The following is a 24,988-nucleotide window of genomic DNA, read 5'->3' on the forward strand; positions in this document are numbered from 1 at the left end:
TTCGCAGGTTTTTGGTGGCAGTGCTTCGAAAGCACTGCTTTCAAATGCGCGCGGTGCAGCTACACAGGGGTCCATTCTCAGCCCTCAGCTGAGAGGAATAAGGGGATTTCAAAATGTGCAGGGTCCTTCCAAAAAGCACCCCCACTGAGCTGCATGCATTCGAAAGTGGAGCTTTCTAAGTGCCACAGCCAGAAAGCATGCAAACGCTAATCAGGTGCTGAATATTCAATTCAGCACCTCATTAGTATTCTTCGATTTGGCCATTAGCACGCCATTTCGAAGTTTTGGCCAAGTGTGGTCACAGCCATGCATACATGAAGGCAAAACTAGTGTTTCATTAGCAACCTTAAATCAAGTGTTTCCTACCTTTTCACTGCTTGACTTTTCAAACCTAAATCCTACCCTTTTAATGTTGTTTATTTGTATATAAAAACAAACATTCTATAACATGTTAATGTAAGAACTTTGCACTATGAACAGGATTTGAAAAGTGCGCCTTCAGGCCTGTAGCACTGACTTCTCAACCCTTTACCACCAGGACTAATTTCATTTATTGACAACAGCAGCAGGTTGTTATCTAAAGAAAGGAGTCTGGTTACCTTGGCTTTGAAGGGCTCCCTCTACCAAGAGAAAGTAAAGGGAATCTGCCAAACATTCCAACACCCAAGTTTTTTCCCAGTGCAGTGTTTTCATCATGTCATGATGTACCCTAACTTAGAATGTTTGTGTTCAATTATTAATTGCCAAAGTTTTCTGAGTTCAAGAAGCAAGAAAACAGAAATGGGCATTTTCCATCTCAGAGAAACCTAAACCGCATTTTACAAGCCAAAGACACTTATCTAGCCTGATCAATCTTTCCACCTATTTAACTATAAAATACCTGCTGCAAAGAATGGAAATATTAATATTTCTGTAAGGAGGCCACAAAAATCCTTCATACTGGAAAGTATTAGGCCAAAATACAGGAAATGCTATCTTCTCCCCCCATAATAAATACACATGCAGCAAAATTATCTTTAAAACGTATTCTACTCAAGCAATGTTTTCAAATGCCCTGTAAAGATGTACATTATGAAATCTTCTGAAATGTCAGTGTTAAAACACATAATATATACATGAACAACCCCCTTTAAAAAGGCATTCAAAATATATTCTCCTTCTGAACAGCATACATTTGAAAATAGTGTCAGCTGTATGGAGCCACTTCCTATCAAGGAATCTTTTACATGTGAAGACAAAGCCAACAAGGAGATCAAACTTGCAGCATACTCTGAAATATTAGGACGACTGCACTTGTCAAAACAAGTACTCAACATTACTGCATATTTACGGTTACAGAGCACCAGGCTCCCTCTCTTGAACATTGTCATACTAAAGCCACAAAGGGTCAGAAATTATGTTACATTTCCACCAGTTCCCCACATTCGTTTGATACACGAAATTTAAGCAGATTTCCAATACCCAGAGAAAGGGCCTAGGGGTCCAGGGTCAGCAAGCTGACCGTGGCAGAGTGCTGAAATTTGACGTTTTGAACTTTATGTGCAGTCTGAGTGCCAGAGATACTTTTTAAAGTCACTAATGACCCTACTTATAATAGCTTCACTAGTAAATAAATTAAGATGCAGAGCTTTACCATGTAGTTGGCACAATTAGCTGGGCTTTTGTTAATCCCGGGGTGGCAGGGCTTTGAACAAGCTCCTGGCTACGTGAGGGAGGAGGGCGGGGGCTGACCTCCCACCTCACAGGCCGATGAAAATTGTCTCATGTGCCACTCCAGGCATACGTGCCGGTGGACTGCTGACCGCTGGCTTATATCGTATAATTTCAATGCCTCATCCTCAAATGAGATGGAATCCAAGCAGGCACAGGAAACTGAAGTATTACCCAAGTAAGGAATTCAAAGATTAGCAACGTCACCGCGTAGTGCCCTACTTCCCCACACAAAGTCAACATTTTTCTCTCAGCACGTCAGAGTTTAAATGTATATACAGTATAATCGATAGCCTGACGTGCCACAGTCTACACAGGCCTCACAACCAACCACAAACTGCTGAGGCTGGAGGTGAGGTCTGCCTCAAATGAGTACCCCTGATTAAATTTAGCTTTGCCTCTCATTTCAAAGAGCACCATATCAGACGCTCTGCACAAGGCAATGAGGAACGCAGCATAAGGCATGAGGGGTTCAGAGAATCCTCGAGTGACTCTGTAAAAGGCAGAACATAAGAGAAGAGTAAACACAATATTGTAAACACGGGATGGTCTTCACTCTGCATTAGTGCATGTCGTCATATTGCACACTGACCATGTGGACTTTTCTGGCCCACTCAAGGAGTTCCCTCAAATGGGACTCAGTGCACGTGAGGGAATTTTTAGTGTAGGCCAGCAGGAGCTATGCAGCCAGATGCTGTGTAACACACTAGCTCACACTTAGGGTGAGCACATATCCCCGTTGCATAACTATACACCCCATTTTGGCTGAGACAGTCACTTTTTAACCCTGTCCCACCAACCCCTACTCTCCTGCCACCAAAGAGGCATTGCTCCTGTCTGCTCTTGCTGACTTCATCAGTCACTAATAGGCTTGCCAGCTTTCTGATCGCACAAAACCAAGCACCCTTGCCCCAATCCCTGACCTGCCCCTTATCTGGGGCCACACTCCCATTCACTCTACCTCCACCACCTAACCCCATTGCTCCTCCTCCCCCACCCTCACTCACCTTTTACCAGGCTGGGGCAGGGTGGTAGAGAGGAAGAAGGGGGAGTTCCAGAACCGAGCTGTAAGTGAGGAACTCAGGGTGCAGGAGAGTGTTCTGGGCTGGGGTAAGGGAGTGAGGTGGAGATGAAGTGCTCTGATGCTAAGAGCGCAGGCACTGAGGTGAGGCCAGGGATGAAGGGTTTGTGGTACAGGAAGAGACTCTAGGCTGAAGCTGAGGGATTTGGAGCGCAGGTGTGGGCTCAGAGCTGGGGTGGAGGGGGTTGGGCTCTGAGCAGCATTGGGAATGAGGGATTTGATGTGCAGAAGTGGACTCAGGACTGGAACAAGGGCTTGGTATGCTGGAGCAGGTTTGTGTGCAGATTCCAGGAGGGATGTTGGGTGCAGGAGGAGGCTCCTGGCTGGGGCAAAGGTACATTAGGGGAATTTCAAGGTATGGGCTCCAGCCAGGCAGCACTTACCTCAGGCAGCTCCCGATCGGCAGCAGAGCAGGGCTCAGGCTCCCTGGCTGCCCTGCTTCCCTGGGGCTCCTGGAAGTGGGTGACATGTCCAGAGGAGCCATGTGGAAGAGAGGTCAGGATGATCTTTGTATTGCCCGCACCCACCGGTACCACCCACGCAACTCCCCACAGGCAAGAGCAAACAGGACAAATGCCCAAAAAAGTCAAAAAAGCGAGGTGTGGGGCAGGGGGATGAGAAAGATGCCAGCTTTCCCCAACCTCAAAACAGAGGGGAGGCAAGGCAAGTCTGAGGGTGTGGGAACCAGGTCTTCGCAGTGTTCCAGCAACCAGACAATAGCCTCATAGGGGCAGGGGCACAGGGACAAGATAACACCCTGGTGAGGAACACAAGGTTCCTGCAACTAGCAACAGCACGAGAAAGGCCCTAGGGCAAGCAGCTGGGGGCATCTTGTTTTCTCTTCAGGTCATCCTATGCATACTAGAATTCACACCCTAGGTGGTGCACACTAACACACAAGTCCTAAGGTACAACTTGTGATGATCATGGCCCTGAGGGCACCCTACACATGCAGTCTTGTATACAAACTTCAGGAAAAACGCAGCACAGCATAGCAGGAGCTGTGGCTATATCTGATGCCCAAATACCTGCAAAAACTTGGCATTTTCAAAAGCTACATCAGAAGACGAATGGCCACTAGGTGCCTACCCCCATTTTTAACATCTAAAAACCTTTGAAAATCTAGCGCAAAGTGTCTACTTTAGGAATTTCTAAGGAGATCACCACAGCACACAGGCCCCGGTAGGGAGTCTCTCCATCAGCTTCAACATGAGCTAGATCAGGCCAAGAAGCACAAAAACTAGACCTCATCAGAGCAAGCAAAAGAGTATGGCAGCACAGAAGGGTGGGCCCTCTCATCCTGCTGTGTTCCTTTCTGTTTTCTCCTAGGGTAGTCCTTGCTGCTCTCAAAAGCTGACTCCATCCCAGAAGCGTCTTCTCTCCGTACCCAAGTCTACATGACGTGTTGGAGGGGAAGAGTTGATGTTGGCACCTACTAACTCAGATCAAAGTTCCCTCTGCTGCACATAGGCTGGTGTCTGCACTAGCTCCCAACTTCGAAGGGAGCATGGTAAGTAAGGTGTCAAGAGATTGATTACAAATGAAGTGCTGCGGTGCACGTGCAGCTCTTCATTGAGCTAATTCTCCCCCATGGCAACTTCGAAGCGGCAAACCTAGACCCACATTTTGTCAACAGGATCTCTGTCAGCAGCATTCTTCCTCATGGGGAGCGGGGTTCAGATATCGATGAACGTGCTGCAGTCCGTCGACTTACTGTCAACAGAACACAGTTGGGAATCTGGACGCTCCACGGGTTTTGTCAACAAAACCCTCTAGTGTATGTGGGAGCATGAGCACCTGGTGGCCGGGCCTCACTCGCAAGGCAGAATGACCATACACTCCATCTTGGAATGCTATCATACAACGGCGGGAAGGTCTGAAGCCAGGCCAGGAGAAAGAAATCAGAAAGTTGACAAGTAGTTGGAGAGTCCCCAAAGAGAACATCCTGACAAGCAGACAGTAAGTCCCCAAAGTGAACAGCTGGGGCAAGTAGCTGGAAGTCCCCCAAAGAGAACATCTTGGTTGTGCAATACCAGAGGGTCCTGGGGGGGAGGTTCAGAAAATGACCAAGGACAGAGAAAATCTTGTAACATGTTCTGAGAGGCAGGGAGGATAGAAAGCCCAAATTAGGTAACAAACGCTTTAATTGGCCAGGTATTGAACCCCCAGGTAAGAAACAGTATAAAAGGTGATTTAGCAGGGACAAGGGTATGGGCTCCTGGACACGAGATGGAGGCTAGCAACTTCCAGTCCAGACAGCAGACCCCGGCCTGATCACCCGGACGTCACCACCACAAAAGGTCCCAACCAAGCCGTACCTCTAGCTTGAAGGGCCGCTGTAACGTAGTTGTTGGTGAGATGCGGGAGCACTGGATGTTATTGGTAAGTCACATGTAATTATATACAGCTATATGTAACCTAGTGTTTAGCCTATGCCAAATAAATAAATATAAGACAAGTGTTAAGTAATTGTAGTTATGAATAAATGAATCAATCACTATTGGTAAATACCACTAGCTGGACTAGCTGGGGCTATATAGAGAATTATTGGGACTTAGAACAGCCACAGGGCATTGTGGTTCTCACAATCGCAGTGTTATTGTTCCTGGTACTCATAATACTGTGGAAACCTAGGTTTTAAAGTAGATACACTGAATCACATATTGCTGCTACACTATATAAAGCTGCTATAGCGGTGGGGTGGTCGGTCCCGGGCCATCCACTCCTCCCCCCCACCCCCGCTGTATCAAACCCCACGTGCCCCCACGGGACACGGAATAGGTCGGCACATCGCCAGTGTAAACAGCCTTAATTACCAGAAGCCCGGCAGCCCCTTCATGGCAGTTTACTGTGCGGCACTCAATTCACTTGCTTTTTTAATTACATCTGAATATAGAACACTGAAAAGCTCCCAGTTTAGATTTTAAACAAGCAAATTAGAACAGTACAAAATGCCACTGAAATGGCAGTTTGGCAATTTACCAGGAGGAAGCTATCACTGTTCACTCTTCAGCTTTTCCTCCACCCTTCAATTTACAACCCCCACCCACATGTTTTTAAGATTAGATTCCAACTGTGCACCAGCAAGAGCTGCCTGTCAGATGCAACATCATTACAGTAGCCAACCAACCCATCAGAATGTGGCTTTGAACAATCAACGGCCACTATCATATTCTAAGAAGAAGCAAACAGCACAGGGGTAATAGCTCCAGAATGTGGTATGCTGTTTAGCAATAAGTCCCATGTAATTATACCCCAAAGCCTGTGGAACCAGGAGCCAAAGCCCTCATAAAATGATTGTTTATTGTATGAGGAGACTTAATTTTTAAAAACTATTTCTAAAAACCAGTGATTTCCGTGTTAACACCAAGCAAGGAATCTTACAAGGAACAGCACAATAAGGATTCTGTTTTAATATTTGTTGTGGTTTATCTTTTTGTATGAAGAAATAGTCAAAATTTACTGTTCCATTTATGGAGGTAAATTGCTCACTGTGGAACAAGTGCGGAAAGGGGGTATGTGTGTATGTGTGCATGGATGTAGGTGTGAATGCACTTACCAACAAAGAACATAGTCTCCAATCTTTCCAGGATCAAATAAACCAAACGCACAAACATAAATGTATATACACACATAGTGGAGATCATAAGCATGCTTTATTTTTACTTTGGTCTTCTAATTACATGGCAATGATATTTCCACTACGTGCACAGCAGACCCCCAAGTTACGCGGGGTTGCACTCCCCACAACTCCCATGTCACTCAAATTTTGTGCAAGTTGGGGGAGATGGGAACCAGGCAGTAGCCTGGTTCCCAGATTCCCTGGGCTTGCAAGAGCCAGAAAACTGACCAGCCCACCCCAGCTGGCCAGCTTCCTGGCTCCCAGAATGGTGGGGAGTGGGAACCAGGCAGCAGCCTAGTTTCCCTCTCCCCACCACTAGCAGGACTTGGGAAACTGACCAACACATGGCTAGGGGAAGGACAGGTAGGGAAGCTGGGGAGAAGCCATGCCACTGGGGCTGTCTGCCCGCCCCAGCTCCCCCACCTGGGGTAGCCAGGCAGGCAGACAGCTGTTGCCGTGCAGTTTTTCCCAGCTGGGAGAAACCACACTGCAGCAGCTCTTTGCCCGCCAGTGGGCGGACAGCTGCTGCAGCGGGTCTTCTTCCCTGCTTTCCCAGCTGTGGGGCTGGAGTGCTTTCAATCTGCACTTAACTTGAACTTATGTGAGTTAAATGCAAATCGAAATCGCACATGGGGGGGGATTACTGTACTTTTTACCAGTCTGAAAAAAATGCCTAACAAATATACTACTTTAAAATCCAGCTGTATAAAATGCCCAGAGGTTCCATCTCACGTATTTCTTTTCTTAACACGGGAGTTAAGTCTTCCTTTAATTTTGGTTTGCTGAATATGAACATTTGTTACACTGCTTTAACTATCAGATACAGATTGCATTTACTAACTTTCAAGAGTTGGTGCTAAATAGAGTTACCAAGAAGATTTTCTATAAATTCTATACCACCAACACTATTTTCCCTATATTCAATATTAATCGTTAACATAATCTCTCCCTTCTCATCTGCATCATCAGGTATTTTGGTTATGAACATGGTACTCCCCTACATGAGATAAAGCAGCAGGGCTTCTTTCAGAAGTCAAGTTGCAGTTTCAGGCAGTGCCCTAACTATACCCTCCTCCACAATCTAGAGCACATCTTCTGAATTAGGAATGATTGTTCACACCACTTTCAGATTACAAAGAGCAAATTACATAACAGTGTAGGAGTCAAGCAATTACCCTTGTTGAATAATGTTTAAGAGTTGCACTCTTGGTCATTTAAAATTAAAGGATAAATATGTTAAAAGCAAGGAAAAGTTTCATTAAAATATGTCTGTTTGGAAAGTTTCAATTACAAGTTCCACACAGCTGACACATGGAGACCGTGTCTACACGTGCACACTACTTCGAAGTAGCGGCACTAACTTCGAAATAGCGCCCGTCACGGCTACACGTGTTGGGCACTATTTCGATGTTAACATCGACGTTAAACGGCGAGATGTCGAAGCCGCTAACCCAATGAGGGGAGAGGAATAGGGCCCTACTTCGAAGTTGAACGTCGAAGTAGGGCACGTGTAGACGATCTGCGTCCCGCAACATGGAAATAGCGGGGTCCGCCATGGCGGCCATCAGCTGAGGGGTTGAGACACGCTCTCTCTCCAGCCCCTGCGGGGCTCTATGGTCATCGTGTGCAGCAGCCCTTAGCCCAGGGCTTCTGGCTGCTGCTGCCACAGCTGGGGATCCATGCTGCATGCACAGGGTCTGCAACCAGTTGTCGGCTCTGTGGATCTTGTGTTGTTTAGTGCAACTGTGTCTGGGAGGGGCCCTTTAAGGGAGCGGCTTGCTGTTGAGTCCGCCCTGTGACCCTGTCTGCAGCTGTGCCTGGCACCCTTATTTCGATGTGCGCTACTGTGGCGTGTAGACGTTCCCTTGCAGCGCCTATTTCGATGTGGTGCTGCGCAACGTCGATGTTGAACGTCGACGTTGCCAGCCCTGGAGGACGTGTAGACGTTATTCATCGAAATAGCCTATTTCGATGTAGCGTTCACGTGTAGACGTAGCCTTAGCTTGGCAGCTCCTCAAGGCAGCAACCACTCTTCTGTTGTGTGTTTCTACAATATTAACACAGCGAGGCCCTGCTCTTTACTCAGGCTCCTGGACACCTCCACAGTACAAATAAGTAATAATAAAACTGCCAACTATCTGAAAATTGGAATAATTCTAAGCAACAGTTGCTACCTTTACCAATGCATATAATTTACCAGCACAATACAGGAATGATATTTTGTAGAATATGTCTATGTACAGAAATGTTCCATGGAGTGAAAAATTACTTCACTGGATAAAAGCCATGAAAGACCTTCCATACCAGTTGTGCAGCAGTGCCAGCAAAAACCCTCTGACTTGTTCTAATAGCTGGGAGAGTGGTTACCAGATGTGTGACCAAGGCCATATAGCAGGATGTACACGGGGCCGGTGTCCCAATGCATAAAACAGAACAGCATCATCCTGATTCAGAGTAACTGCAGTTGAGACTGAAAGCTACACCAGTATAACTTATTTCCAACCTCAAAACTGATGACTTGGGTGGAGTGTTTTGGGGAGGCGGAGGGGGAGAATAGTGACTAAGTATTTACCATGTCTCCTACTAGAGATATAAACTGGCTTTAATATAAAACAGAGCAACTATGGTATTTTTCTGCCAAGATATCCAGTTTCCAGACTGCTTGGCAAATCCAAGCAATGACTTCACTCTAACACAACAAACGCTGCATCATAAAAGTGTTGCTGGAATACCAAAGGATTCTAGTGTATCACGGACAGCAAAATCACCACACACTAATTTAAGCAAGTCTGCAGCACTACCACAGAAACACTAAGCTAGGCACTTCCTGCAATCAACCCTCCACATGGTGGTAGGGAATTTGGAGGAGGAAGAAGAGTGTATAATTTTAGTTTAGAAATTTATTAGGACCACAAGATGCATCTGGAGATGTACAAGATGAGTAGTGTGAGGTTTTATCTAACAAAATTAAGCACTCTGTAACTGGGCATTGCAGCAAAATATCTCTAATTTTCTGAACCAGATGATTTGCTCAAGGTAAACTGTAGAGACTTACAAATAACCCTAAGAGGCCTTCACACTACCATATGTCTGAGTTTTCTCAGATATGACCTTTATTTTACTGGTCCAGTCTCCCTCCATGCATGATTTTTGAAATATGAATGCGTGTACAAACACTACTTCTGATACAACTGCAATTCGTAGCACATTCTAATAATGGCATGAGTGTTCACTGAATTTCCACCTTGTGAGCGGCTGTTGGAGGCAGCGCTGACTTCAAACTGGGTGGCCAGAGACTGGTGTCTGCTGACTGGCCACCCAGCTCTGAAGACACTGCAGCAGAGCTGCAGCCCAGGTATGGTGGTGTCATATGAACTGTACTCCTCCCCTACCAGCTCCTCTATTTGGCAACTGGAAATACAGTAGCCAAACATGAGGGGAGGAAAAGAAAAGAAGGTATTTACCCTACCAACGCTCAATATGTCTAATCACAAAAGAATTAACTAAATATTAATTTAAAAATCACTTTGTAAATGGAGTATTCTACCAACTAGGCACTTTCAAAACTGCCTATAGCTTTGATTTTTAAGATCTGTAAGGTGAAATGCTATTTAATACCTACAACAAAGAGAAAAGAAATATCACAAAGAAGGTATCATCAGCTAGTTTAGCCTTCGGTATTTTAAGCCCAGCTTCTGTGTTGCATAAATGACTTGGTGCTCGGTTGGGGGGGGGCGGGGAAACTGAGCTCAATCATTTATACAGTAAACCCCCAAAATACATGGCTTTAAGTTGCACGTAACGTGAGTTAAGCAAAACATGAAGCTGCTCTGCAGCTGTCTGCCTGACAGTGGCACCACTGCGGAAGGCAGGGAGAAGGCTTTTAACCTGCCTAGCTGCCCACAGCTATAAGGCCACTATTATTCATGCTGACAATGCTGTGCCCTTGTGGAGTCCTATCAATGCCTAATCTAATTCTTTTCTTCCCTTTCTTACCATTTAGGGCCTGACTCAAAGCAGATTAAAGTCAACAAATCTTTCCATTGGTTTCAACAGACTTTAGTTCAGGGTCCCACTGTTCACTCCCATCATGTAACTTCTCCTTATGAATCATTGTTTTGCTGAAGCCTCTACATGTGTCTTTTCTGACTCCCCGCCCCATGACTTTGAATCCCTTTCCTAGAGTCCCCCTGTTTAAAACTATCTGTTGCAATGACAACATTTCTCGTCTTCTTCTGTATACGCAGTATTTCCTTTTTACTTGGGACCACGATTTGCTGACTCCCAGCAGGGGTGGGTTGCTATTACTACAAATTATTTTAATGCTGATGCTGCATTCATCTATTGCCAGTGCACTGGATCAACAGTCATGTGACTTAACGGTAATGAAAGAGGGCAGCCTAAAAGAAGGCAAAACCTCATCCCTTTCATTGTTTCTTTTTTCTTTACACTTTTTTACCAAAGTCTATTTCAACTGTTAAATGTGAGCGTCCATCACAAGCAAGCACAAAATAGCTTAAGGTGCAAAGCTGCTGCAGTTGCAGTCCAGCAAGGAGAGAGCATGAACTGGAGAAGCAACCATAGAGTACAGATACCAAAGCAAATATCTGTTCCCTCTCGTGGTTGATACTACTACCTGTCACCATGTAAAAGGAAGGAGCACCTGTTTCAACTGGTGGTTGCAGCTAAACATCTTCTACTAACAAGTACATTACACATGAGAACAAAGTCTCACTGTGGAAGGATGTCATTCAATTCACCGCAGCTGACCAAACTCCAGTGTGGGTTACCTCATTTTTACTCAGAGAGCAAAGGCAGCACAAACACCCACTAAAACTGCTGATTCTTTCAAAATGGCCCTTTTTGGGATTTCAATTTTGAACCAGAACTATTTTGCTTTTTATGGGTTTGCACATTTAAAAATACATTTGTAATATTTAATTTGAATATTATGATGTCAGAAAAGAACCCTACATGCACAAGTTTCACTCATGGATTTTGAAGATTTCAAATCTAGATCTAGGTCTAAAAAGAGTTAGTCGACCCAGCTATATCACTCAGAGATAAGAAAAATCTAAACCTGTGAATGAAGTATTTAAATCAACCTCATCCTCAATGCAGACAGTGGTGTTAGGTCAAAGGAAGAATTCTTCCAGGTTAGGAGATCCCCTCCCATCACTACGAAGGTCTACACTGGAGTGCTTATAGCAGCAGGGATTGATCCATCCTAGAACTATGCGCCTGCAACATTTCTAGATAAAATAGAATGTTAAGATTGCTTATGGGCTCACAGGTACATGTACAATCCATCTTTCTAATCACACGTGGTGTTCATCGGCATGCAAGAGACATGGGGGTGGGAAGCAAGAGAAGGGACAGAATGGGGCAGGAAGTGGGGGCTAAGATGGGAAGTTGGGGGAACAGTGGTGTGAAGATGGCGGTGGAAGGAGGTGGGGGGCAGGGACTTGGGCAGAAAAGGCAGAGAGAGAGTGGGACTGGGGGGCAAAGGGCTGACAGGCATACCTCAGGAACTCTCAAAGTTGACACTCCATGTTTAACACAAAATGTAAATACTAGTTTTGAGAATACATAAAACTAACCCTGAACAAGTCTTATTTCTTTAGGTTAAATAAATGGCCAGGTGAACCATAGATACATGGCCTCTAAGGTGAGATCACCACTGGACTCTATATTTTGCTCATTTCAGCTATAGTTTGATGTTACGTAAATTTCAAAAGAGGAAGGGGTTAAAAGTAGCATGAAGGAAACTTAAGTTTTGGAGGTACGCATAGAAGTTTGCCATGGAATCCCAGAGTGAGAAAAGCAGAAGGGAAAACTGCCTTAAGATGATAATGCAACCCAGGAGAGAAACTGTAGAAAAACGAATAGGGGAGGACAGCAAAATTCTACAATCAGAGAGGAAACAGGCTGAAGAAGAAATGAGAATGAGCAGGAATGGGGAGGTTGCCCAGGTCCACAAGTCCCTTGAAGACTTCATTTAAACACTGATTGCTTGGCACACCAGAGTCTGAACTGGATGGGCTACAGTGATAATCTTTGCAACTGAAATGGCAAATAACTATTTCTGAGCACAGAGACTGTGTCTCCACACTGTTGACAGAGTCTGACATGTCCAGTTACTTTATGCAAACCATGGCAGAGGGATCTAGAGAGCAGACAAGTCATTTACACATGGCCTGCAGCTGGGACATCCACAACCACCTCTTCAGAAGCATCCAAAAATGGATGTCAAAGGCAAAAAGACTGGCATAACAACAGAAGTTGGTCTGTGGAATTCACTATCATGTACACCCCAATACCCTCCACTGCTTGGATTCCCAGTTTAGAGCTGCTCTTTCAACAAAGGGTAGGTTCTGCAATATGGGCACCTAAATAACCCCATTGCAGCAGCAGGTAGATGTATTTTCATACTTTGTGGCAGCAAGAGTTAATCGAACCCAAAACAGGATCAAATTCCGATTCGTGAATATCAGGCTATGTCTACACTATGATATCAATCTCAATTTATTAAAATTGATTTTGTAATACTGGGTTTTATAAATTTCAATTTGACAACCCTTACCTCCCCACAAAGTCAACTTATTGATGCCACACTCACTTGTCAAACATCAACTGTTGCAGCAGTGCATTGTGGGAACCTAACCCGCAGTTCCCTCAGCACTGCAGCAGTCTTGGTATTTTCACTGGTGCAGCACAGGGGAAAAAAATGCCCCCCAAGTGGTTGTGGGTATGTGATGTCATCTTCCCACATTGTATTGCTCTCCTGTGGAAATCCAACAGCCATTTTTCCAGAAGGAAAGAAGGAAAAGCAGGACATCAACAAAGATCGACAAATTAACTGAAATCTCTTGCTTTAACAACTGAAACATCAAAGATTTTACAAAAAGCAGCACGTGTCTGTGTCTTCTCAACTGCCCCTCCAGCCATTTTTCCCTGAATTAAGAGGGCCAAAGCTTGAAGAAAGAGAAGGACAGAAAAAGTTATGAAACAGGATTTTTGTCTTCTCACTTCGCTACACAGAGTTGTCCAACACGGGGGACGCGGCTTACCAAATTTGAACAAGCATTGTTGCTCAGGCAGGGTGCCAGTCCTGATTGACTGTGTGGGGGCTGGCCTCCCCATCACCACAGGGTCTGTGGCTGCAAAGCCAGCTGACATGGTCACCTGATGGCAGCAAGCCCCAGAAAATCTGACCTGTCTTTGGAGCCCTCACCATGAGCAACTCAGGACATGGTGCTGCTTGGCAGCATGGTCCACGCTGAACAGGAGGCACATCCTTTAATTGGATCGTGGGGCTACCCATATGGCATTAGCATCTGTGGGGGAAGGAGGGGGAACCCCTGCACAAATGTAAACCGCAGAAAAGAAATTTATCATCCTCTCATACAAGCATGACCCACCCCCCTACAACAGCCTAGCTGCCAAGTGATGCAGTGGGGCAGGGCTGGTACCAGCCCTGGGGGAAAAAAAAAAATCCAAGAGCTGAGCAAAGGTAGAGACAGAACAATGAAGTCAGTTTGGGGGCTATTTTTAATTGGTCGATGCGCTCACAGCACCAATAGCAAATAAAAAAAGTCTTCAGCCTCTCATACAAGCATGACCCCACAGCCATGGTCTTCCTGTTACCTAATTCCTGCACACCTGGAGAGCAGCAGGGATGGAAGCAGCCAGAGCAGAGGACTGTGGGGTATTGTGGAATACATACAGGACACCTCTGAAGGCTAATAAAGTCTATTAATAGACATAGCATTTCTACCGTAGGCTTAATTTGAATTTAATTCAAACTTGATGCTATACCCACCCGCTTTTGACGATGTTATATCATAGAATCATGGGGCTGGAAGAGATCTCAAGAGGTCATCTATTTCTGCCCTCTTCTTCAAGCAGGATCAACCCCAGCTAAGACATCCCAGCCACGATCTTGTCAAGCCAGGACTTAAAAACCTCCAAGGATGGAGAATCCATCACCTCTCTAGACAACACTTTCCAGTGCTTCACCACCCTCCTGGTGAAGTAGTTTTTCCTAATATCCAACCTACACCTCTCCCTCTTTAACTTCAGACGATTGCTCCTTGTTCTGCTATCTGAGATCACTGAGAACAGCTTCTCACCCTCCTTTTTAGGTCTCCCCTTCAGGAAGTTGAAGGCTGTTATCAAATCATCCCTCAGCCTCCTCTTCTGTAAGCTAAACAAGCCCAAATCCCTCAGCCTCTCCTCATAGGTTATGTGCTCCAGCCCCTTTAATCATTTTTGTTGCCCTCCACTGAACCTGCTCCAGCACATCCATGTCCTTTTTTTTATACTGGGGAGCCCAAAATTGGACACAATATTCCAAATGTGGCCTCACCAGTGCCAAATAGAGGGAAACAACTACTTCTCTAGATCTGCTCGACATGTTCTTCCAAATGCACCCTAATATGTCATTAGCCTTCTTGGCTACAAGGGCACACTGTTGACTCATATCCAGCCTTTCATCTACCATAACCCCTAGGTCCCTTTCCGCTGTACTGCTGCTTAGACAGTCGGTCCCCAGCCTACAACAATATCGACCTTAAAGCTCCCTAAAAATCAATCTAATGAGTATTTACAGTGAAGACAGTGATACTGTAAGATTGAGCTAACTGTCTTAATTCGACTTTATCATGTAATGTAGACCCTAGCCTTAGGCATCTAGAACTTGGAGACAAACAAGCAGTCGGGAAATTAAGAGTTCTCCAAATAAGTTGTTGTCCTCTATGGGAAGAACGTCCTGTTGTCCCATGTAAACTGGGTGTGCAGGGGGAAGAAGAGGGGAGCTCCAACAGAAGATTAGGAGTTTTCAGCACAACTAGATAAAAAGGTAGAATATCCTATTTCCAAGTCAATCAAGTCACCCATCGCTTTGTTACTATTTTCCTTAAAGAGGAGACATTTAGTTATTAAAATGTATGAAGTGGAAAACTTCTACAACAGTCGAGAACATAATGTTTAGCAAAATCTGTCACTATATTCCCCCTCCTCTGCTGACGAAATACAAGTGTTAGAACAGTTTGTACTTCTTCCACCTCCTCCTCTCAGCTGCAATCAACTTATCTAAGAAAATTTCAGTTACAAAAACTATACACACTCTCACACATAACAGAAACAACGTGGCTTGAGCACTCCTTGATCTTGTGGTTATTTCGTCACCTTTTGTACCAAACACCCTTAGCATTAGTAACAGAGAGGGAGCTGTGCTAGTCTATATATTTTCAAAACAAAAAGCAGTCAAGTAGCACTTTAAAGACTAACAAAATTTATTAGGTGATGAGCTTTCGTGGGACAGACCCACTTCTTCAGACCATCGCCATACCAGAACAGTGAGCTCTAAAACAAGTTGCAAAAGAGTAAATGCGATGGAGTCACTGGTACAACACTGCATCTACCTGTGCAGTTAGCCCTTCAACAAAAAACAACTTATTTATATATTATATGGCCCCTTTTCGAATTGAGAGACAGTGGTTAGCAGTGGTGGTGAGGATCTATGGGCAGAGTTTAAGCCTGCAGCTTGTCTCATAGGTTAACATGGATTTGCACTGTCAACTGCAATAACCGCGTATCAGTCTATATCCGAATTTGTGAGTCTGAGAGCTTTTCCTTCTAAGATGAAGTTCTTTTCCATGACCTGCACAAATACTACCGAAGGACGATGTGCCCTGTCATAGCAACCATCACCAGGTATTTCAGTCTGATGATGTAGATTCCCAGGATTTTGGATAACTTGATTAGAGCAACAGTAACAAGGCTGAGAAGCAAATCCAACTATGATGGTATTTGATACAACATATATTTCAAAAATTCCCCTAATCAGTTCCCAAACATGAAACCCCTCAGACCATATGTTTCTGCAGATTAATAGCCTGACACAGGTACAGTTTGCAAGTGGGTGCGGTATTTTTCCTGTCTACCTCAGCCAGAGCTGGAATGCAACTTTTTTGGAGGTCCCGAATATATTCCATCTCAATTTAATTAATTAATAAAAAGGTATCAATTACTGGGCTTGCTGCTGTCTCTGAATGTACCCCATCAGCTCTTACCTCACATTTTTGCTTCCCCCATAGCAGAATTCCACGTCACCCACTCTTACATCAGGACCCAGGTTACAACCCCCTTAACCCCAATTATGACAAATTAAGTAGGTCTGCAGTTGAGTAAGGAAGATTGCTGTGCAGGATTCTGCATCAGCTTATGTTTGCAGTGAGACAGTTTCTAAGCAACACTATTTACTTTGCCCAAAACTTACAAAGCATTTGAGATGTGAATTTAAATTAACAAAGAGACCTATCTGCATATTGCCTTACCTAAACTTAACCTCTCCACCCCATAGTTCAGGGCAGCTGCTCAGGTTGATTTCTCATCTCTGAGATGGGAGAACCTGCCCACACTACTAGCAGCCATCTTTTCCCTTGGCCTCTTCGCCTTGGTGGGTCTGTATGTTCATTTACACATCCTAGCCAGCCTTTCATTTTAAACAGCCACCCTCGTCCTTCCCAGGATTTTTTTTTCTTTTTATTCAAGATAGCCTTGGAAGAGCAAAGTCTGGACGGAGTCCGCTTGATAAATTCTCCTCCAAACTGATGTCCCAGCAATTGCTATACTCTTTTAAAGAAGGGAACATCAGAGGCCATCTTATCCGTATCATTGTTTTACCTTCCCCGCTGGGCCCCTTATAAGCTCATCTCTGAGCACCCCTCACTGCACTGTTAAGTAGGCTTCCTACCATGATAGCTCACATGCTGTGGCAAACCCCAGTGCATGGAGAAGCAGATGTTCCTGGACTTGTGTGAGCTATTACACCTATGTTGTAGCATCAAGACACAGACGAGGGCAGTCTTACTGCACCAGAAGCAGGTCACAATATCCATGTGAAAGCTGTCTAGCCAGGATGTTGGCAAGTCTACAGTGAGGATTATGACCATGGAAATCTGGGAGGTGACAGCACTGTTTGCACAAAGATGGTGGGCATAAACAACATGCCTGAAATAAATGTCCACCTTTGACAGGGCAGGCGTCCAAAGCTGCCAAGAGCTATCAATGGGACTCACAATTCAACCTCCATAAAAATCAAATGAGTACATCAACTGCAAAGGGTACTAGTCCAACACTATGCAGGCACGGATGCAGATTAACAGACACCAATACACCAAATTGCAATGTACTAGCCCAATACAAGATGCCTGGTGTTACCTGGAGATCGTGACTATAGCGTCCTGGTCAAGCAGGGAACTTATCTTTCCTCCAAATGACTTTTACCAATGAAGTCTATCCCACTGTTATTCTAGAGGACACTGCGTACCCATTCCGGGCATGGCTTATGAAACTATTTCCTGACTTCAGAAATCCTGACAAGAGAAGGTTCAATTACAAGCTCGCTAATGATAAGCATCATGATGAAATGCGCATCTGGCAGGTTGAAGGCAAGCTGGCATTGCTTCAAAACAATCTGAATGCAAGTTTTGCCAGTCTTGTCTGTATAAGTGTGTGCAGTGAACAGCTGTCCACAACATCTGAGAGGCAAAAGAAGAACAATTTTGTCAGGAGTAGTTTTAAGAAGCTGCTGTCTTGCAGGAATGCTACATACAACATTCTTTCAGGCACAACAAGTTTTGGCACTCAAACTTTGTAGAGGCAGATGAAAGGAAGAGAGCTCCTTATTCCAGGCCTGCAGAGGACTGCCAACTATGCAAAGATTTCTTTGGCATCACCAGCATTTCTATGATGAGAGAGTACTCAAACTATGGAAGTGGCTATCATAAGTAGGTCTTATTACAGAATCTGTCTGTTCAGAGTGCCTAGTCTGCAAGAAGTCTGCATGCTAAACTAGTCAGGGTAGATGGGGGGAGAAAAAACAAAACAAAACAGAAACAAAACCTGTATGGATTCATTACATCCCCTCTACAAACATCCGGCATAGCACGCCAAGCTCAGGCAGAGGCCCAGGAGACTAAACAAATCCACTGCTTACACTGGAACTGGTAGTCCAGACAGCCTGGGACACTTCTGCTCCGGCAGGGCTGTAACCTCAAATTTATGTGCAACTGTCTGAATCTATGTTCAAAAAGGCTAATACCACTAACCCTCTTTTGATGAATAACCATGTTTCTAGTACACTACCTGCTTGTTAATTGTTTTCTTGTCTGGCAATCCACGTTGGCTCCCACCTGGTGTCTGGCATAGGGGCAGCCAGGGAAATGATGGGACATACATCCTCTATGGGAGCAAAGTACAGCCCCCATCTAATAGTAATTATATCAGGCACAACCCAGTAATCCCTCCCTTTCTTCAGGGCAAAAATAAAATATGGTGATTGTAACATATCAAACTGTGGCACTTGTATGGGCTGCACCCTAGGGCCGGCCCCAAACAGGTCCTCTGACAACGGATTCATGACATCCGCTAGCTGGTCCATATGTTTAGAGAAGCACCCTAATCTTTTCAGGGATCTTCTCTAGCAGTTTCAGGCTCTCCTTTGATGGTGTCGCTGATCCTGCTGCTTCTGGGGTTTAGCAGGATAGCCCTGCTTGGGTAACTGTTATACACAGGTCTGGTGCGCTTCCCAATACCTGGCATAATTCACGATGCCATGGGCAAAAGGCTTGGGAGTTTAGATTTGTAATTCCCATATTTCACTTTCCAGCAGGCATTGTTGAAATACGTGATCTGCTGCTATCACAGAATATCAGTTCATTGGCTCCCCAACCCTCCGGACGGATATGCTTTCATGAACATGCAGATTTCTTGCTGCCATCACACCACCTATTTGCAAGAATCCTGGTGCTTTTTTTTTTTTTGGCAATTTACGTCGGGCATCTTTTCACTTTTCCTAAAAGCTGAGCTTACTTATTTACACAGCTAAGCAATCCACTTGCAAATAAAGGGTTTAACATGAAAAAGCTGTACTTGAAATACATGAGTGTGAAGGGTGACACTGGGAGCAAAAAGGTCTGTGACACATACGCCCAAGGGATCGTGCCATAGCATTGACAAGTTCTCCCAACACAAACACAGGCTTCAGCAGCAGCCTCACTGCAAAATGTGCAGATATGGTTACAGGCTTGAGTGAACTGCAGGCTTGTACCTATACGCATAGGAGACCCAGCAAATCAACGTTTTGCAGAGGCACTGCCAAATGTCAGAGGGCCACGTGCAAAGATGGCAGAGAGATTTAGACTTAAACATGCCAGAGACCAGTGACAGAGAGGTAGCTGTGTTCGTCTGTATTCTATCAAAACAAAAACAAAAAAAACAAACAAAAAAAAAAAAAGCAGTCATGTAGCTCTCTAAAGACTAACAAAATAATGTCTTAGGTGATGAGCTTTCGTAGGACAGACCCACTTCAGATCATGGCCATACCAGAACAGAATCAATATATAAAGCACACAGGTCCAAAAATTGTAACAGAGAGAAAGCTGTGCTAGTCTACATACTATCAAAACAACAACAACGACAAAAAAATCAGTCAAGTAGCACTTTAAAGAGTAACAAAATAATGTATTAGGTGATGAGCTTTCGTGGGACAGACCTACTTCTTCAGACCACAGCCATACCAGAACAGACTCAATATTTAAGACACAGAGAACCAAAAAAGAAATCAAGGTTGACAAATCAGAAAAAAATTATCAAGGTGAGCAAATCAGAGAGTAGGATGCGGGGGGGGGGGGGGGGGGGGGCAGTGGGAGTCAAGAACTAAATTAAGCCAAGAATGCAAAAGAGCCCCTATAATGACGCAGAAAATTCACATCTTGGTTCAAACCACATGTTAAGGTGTCGAATTTGAATATAAAAGAGAGTTCAGAAGCCTGTCTTTGCAGACTGTTGTGAAAATTCCTCTTCATTAAAACGCAAACTTTTAAGTCATTAACAGAATGGCCAATTCCATTAAAATGCTGAATCAAGGCTGACAAATAAGAAAAATTGTTATCAAGGTTGGCAAATCAGAAGAGTAGAGGAACGCAGGGGGCGGGGAGTTAAGAGTTAGATAAAACATCATAGCATACAAAAGAGTCCTCATAATGGGTCAGGTAATTGCTGTCCTTGTTCAAACCACATGTTAATGTGTCGAATTTGAATATGAATGGGACTTTAAAAAAGTCTACAGAGGGAATGCTCAGAACTAACGTTCATATTCAAAACAAAAGAAGCAGTGAAGTAGCACTTTAAAGACTAACAAAATAATTAATTAGGTGAGCTTTTGTGGGACACACCCACTTCTTCAGACCATAGTCATACCAGAACAGACTCAATATTTAAGGCATAAGCTACGTCTACACTGAGATGCTACATCGATGTAGCTTATTTCGATGTAGCGAAATCGAAATAAGCTATTTCGACGAATAGCGTCCACACATCCTCCAGGTCTGGTGCCATCGACGTTCGCCATCGACATTGGACAGCACTACATCGAAATAGGCGCTGCAGGGGAGCGTCTACACACCAAAGCGGCCCAAATTGAAATAAGGGTGCCAGAAACAGCTGCAGATAGGGTCACAGGGCAGACGAGCACTTCCGGGGCAACAGCAAGCCGCTCCCTTAAAGGCCCCCTCCCAGACACACACAGCCTGCACAGCACGCGGTCTGCAGAGCCACAGGCACACACACCCCGTGAAGCACCATGGACCCGGAGCAGCAGCAGCTGCCGTCAACGCCAGAAGCCCACACATCTGCCCCTGGAGGACCAGTGGCTGCCCTGCTCAGTGCCATGCAGGAGGCAGCTGACCACCTTTTATTTGAGGAAGATGAGAGGTCCTCGGGGGATGAGGAAGCAGCCCCAGACCTTGCTGCCCTCCCAGCGCCCCCCATGCCGCACACACCGCCGGCTGTGGAGATCCCCCATGAGCACGGACTGGTGGGAGCAGCTGGTGCTCGGCGAGTGGGACAACGACCGCTGGCTCCGGAACTTCCAAATGAGCCGGCAGACGTTTCTGGAGCTCTGCCAGTGGCTCACCCCTGCCTTACGGCACCAGGACACCCCCATGCGACGTGCCCTCACTGTAGAGAAACAGGTCATCATCGCTGTCTGGAAGCTGGCCACTCCAGACAGCTACCGATCCGTAGGGCAGCAGTTTGGCGTGGGCAAGGCCACCGTCGGGGCTGTCCTCATGGAGGTAAGAGGGCCCGGGGGGGTGGGGAACCCGGGGGGAGGAGGGGGAGCCCTAGGGGGAACCTGGAGGGGAGGGCCAGGCACACCCCTCACCGGTGCTCTCTCATGTCCTTCCCCTGCAGGTGGTCCGCGCAATCAATGCCCTGCTCCTCCACAGGCTTGTGAGGATTGGGGACCCGGACGCTGCCATCGCGGGGTTTGCCAGCCTGGGCTTCCCAAAGTGCTTTGGGGCTCTGGATGGCACCCATATCCCCACCCGTGCCCCCGACCACAACAGAGGACGCTTCCTCGATAGGAAGGGATACCATTCTGTGGTCCTCCAGGTCTTGGTGGACAGCCGGGGCCACCTCTTGGACATTTATGTTGGCTGGCCTGGCAGCACCCACAACACCCGGGTGTTCAGAAATTCGGGCCTGTGCCGCCAGCTGGAGGCAGGGACCTACATCCTCCAGCAGGAGATTCCTGTGGGGGACACCACCATACCCCTCCGCCTCGTCACAGACGCAGCGTACCCCCTTTGGCCCTAGCTCATGCACCCTTACATGGACCATGTCACAGCCAGCCAGGAGCGGTTCAACACACGCTTGAACCATGCGCACCAGGTGGTCGAGCGCACTTTTGGCCGCCTCAAAGGGCGCTGGAGGTGTCTCCTCACCCGCCTGGATGCAGGCCTCCCCAACATCCCCCAGGTTGTGGGTGCATGCAGCGCGCTCCACAACCTGGTGGAGAGCAAGGGAGAGGCCTTCTTCCAGGGGTGGGCTGTGGAGGCTGGCAGGGCCGACGTCCAGCCACCCGCTGCCCCCAGTCGCCAGGTCAACCCTGAGGGGATCCGGGTCCGTGAGGCCCTGCGGGCCCATTCTGACCAGGCTGCAGGGTGAACGCTGGCAGGGCCAGCTGCAGGGGGAGCCACGCACTGCACCCCCCCGTCCTCCACAACACTCCCTGCCCCACGCCCACACCACAGAGAACACGAGAGCACACCCCCCCCCCCCGCTTCTGTGCAATAAATGGAATTTTTTTTTAAACAAAACCATGCAACCTGTATTGATTATTAACAGAAGAAGGGGAGATCTATCTACATGGGGGGTCAGGTACAAAACAGGGGTAGAACAAAAACTATTTACAAAGATGGGGGGAATATGTCCAAAGGAGAGGGCAACGTCCTCAGCCACACACCCTTTATTGTCCTGCACCTGGTGTTGGGGGGGCGCAACCCATGTCTCGGCTGGAGGCCCAGTCAAAGCTGCGTGGGGGCCAGGAGAAGTCCGGAGGCCCATGGTCCCCCTCAGTGGCAGGCCCCAGGACGGCTGATGGTGGAGGAACGGCAGACGGAGCGGCGGGGGGAGCCAAGTGCTGCGCGATGTCCTCGAAGCCTCCTGGTGCCAGGAGGCCCATTTTGATGTTGCGGGACGTGGATCGTCTACACGTGGCCTACTTCGACGCTGAATGTCAAAGTAAGGCGCTATTCCCATCTCCTGACAAGGATAGCAACTTCGACATCTTGCCGCCTTACGTCGATTTCAACTTCGAAATAGCGCTTGGCACGTGTAGACGTGGCGGGCGCTATTTCGAAGTTGGCACGGCTACTTGGAAATAGCCAGCTAGTGTAGACGTGGCTATAGAGAACCAAAAATAGTAATCAAGGTTGGCAAATCAGAAAAAACATTATCAAGGTGAATAGATGGGTGGGGGGAGGGAGTTAAGAATTAGATTAAGTTTAGTATGCAAAAGAGCCCCTATAATGACCCAGAAAATTTCACATCGCACCAATAACCATGTGTTAATGGGTCAAATTTGAATATAAAAGAGTTCAGCAGCCTCTTTTTCCAAAGTAACGTGAAAATTCCTCTTCAGCAAGAGGCAAACTCTTCAGTCATTAACAGAATGGCCCACTCCATTAAAATGCAGGCTGATCGGTTTGTGGATCGGGAGTGTTCATTTTGTGCCCATTAGTTCTTTTTCGAAGAGAGTCTGAAGTCTGTCCAATATTCATATCCCAATTCGACACATTAACATGTGGTTTGAACAGGGACAGCAATTACCTGACCCATAATGACTCTTTCACATACTTCGATGTTTTATCTAACTCAGCTTCCCCACCCCACTCCCGCCATCCCTCTGCTCTTCTGATTTGCCAACCTTGATAACAATTTTTAGACCTCTGTGCTTTATATATTGAGACTGCTCTGGTAAGGCTATGACCCGATGAAGTGGGTCTGTCCCACGAAAGTTCATCACCTAAAAAATTATTTTGTTAGTCTTTAAAGTGCTACGTGACTGCTTTTATATCAGAGAACAGATATACTATGCAGTGTAGTCAAGGGTCCTTGAGGAAATAAATAATAGAGCTATCAATTGGAGAATATCTTTTTGTGTCTTCAATCAAGCAAGCAAGGTTTAACTCTTCCCAGGCCTAAGGGCAGCAGGACTGACAGCCTCACTTGGTCCTAGGACAAAGTGCATGGGGGGGAAGCGTCTCTGTGGTCCTGGAGCAAGCAAGGTATGGTAGCAGAAGAGGGTGCAGAATGTGGGAGCTGAGGGAACTGTGGGATAGGTTCCCACAATGCTCTGCTGTAAAAGTCGATGTTTGGCCACTCTAGTGTGGCAGGACTAACTCGACTTTGTGAGAAGTGAGGATACTCAAAATCGGATTTGTAAAACCCAGAGTTACAAAATCGAATTTATCTAGTAGTGCAGACATAGCCACAGTTTAAGAGTAAGAGAACTTCCCCAGAGAGGGATGAAGGTAGCAAAACCCAACCCCATCCCACAGCATTGCACTCGAGAAGGACTCACTAACAGAGGCCTAAAAACAGCTTGCCCTGTGATCATGATCTCATCTCTCTGGTTAGAAGTCAGCAGCCCACATGACACTACAGGCAGAAAGAATAGTTCCCATTCCCTAGAAGAGAAATTCTGGGTTAGGAGAATGTAATTACCAAACTGGAAACTGGACTCAACATTGTAGTGAATCTCTCCATTCTCATAAAGGGAGCCACCAGATCTTTACTGATAACAAGTGACAAGACTTCAATTTTAGGTCTCTCATTACAGAGGGAGGCTGAGTTAAAGGTAAATGTGCGAATGCTTTTGAAAAAGTATTCAAGGGCAAATAAAGTCAGAAGGGGCTACAGTTTTATGTCCTACTTATCACAATAGCAATACATTCTCTACCAATCCTTTCAGCTCTCTACCAATTTTCAGTAATGTATGCCTGGCTCCTCTGATACCCGGAAAGCCTAGAGGCCATTCTCTGTATTCCTTTCCGCTGCAAATTTTAGAATACTGAAAACCTCTTACAGTTTTTCCCTAACAATTCAGCTGATTCATGGGCTTCCACCCACATTACCTCTACAGATACCCAGGCGTACCCTTTCTACTCTTCAGTTTTTTTGGTGGGTGGGGAGGGAATCCACAACAGTTTGCAGCTCTCTCA

At 46.0% G+C, this 24,988-nt stretch overlaps 1 protein-coding gene across 4 annotated transcripts in view; it reads right to left on the reverse strand.

Annotated features, from left to right (window-relative positions):
- The window catches only part of ARHGAP10 (Rho GTPase activating protein 10), a 256,881-nt gene that overhangs the window by 190,486 nt on the left and 41,407 nt on the right, over window positions 1-24,988 (reverse strand). The window lies entirely within an intron of this gene.

This window comes from Carettochelys insculpta, chromosome 4 (genome assembly GCF_033958435.1).
Source record: "Carettochelys insculpta isolate YL-2023 chromosome 4, ASM3395843v1, whole genome shotgun sequence".
Lineage (NCBI taxonomy): Eukaryota > Metazoa > Chordata > Testudines > Carettochelyidae > Carettochelys > Carettochelys insculpta.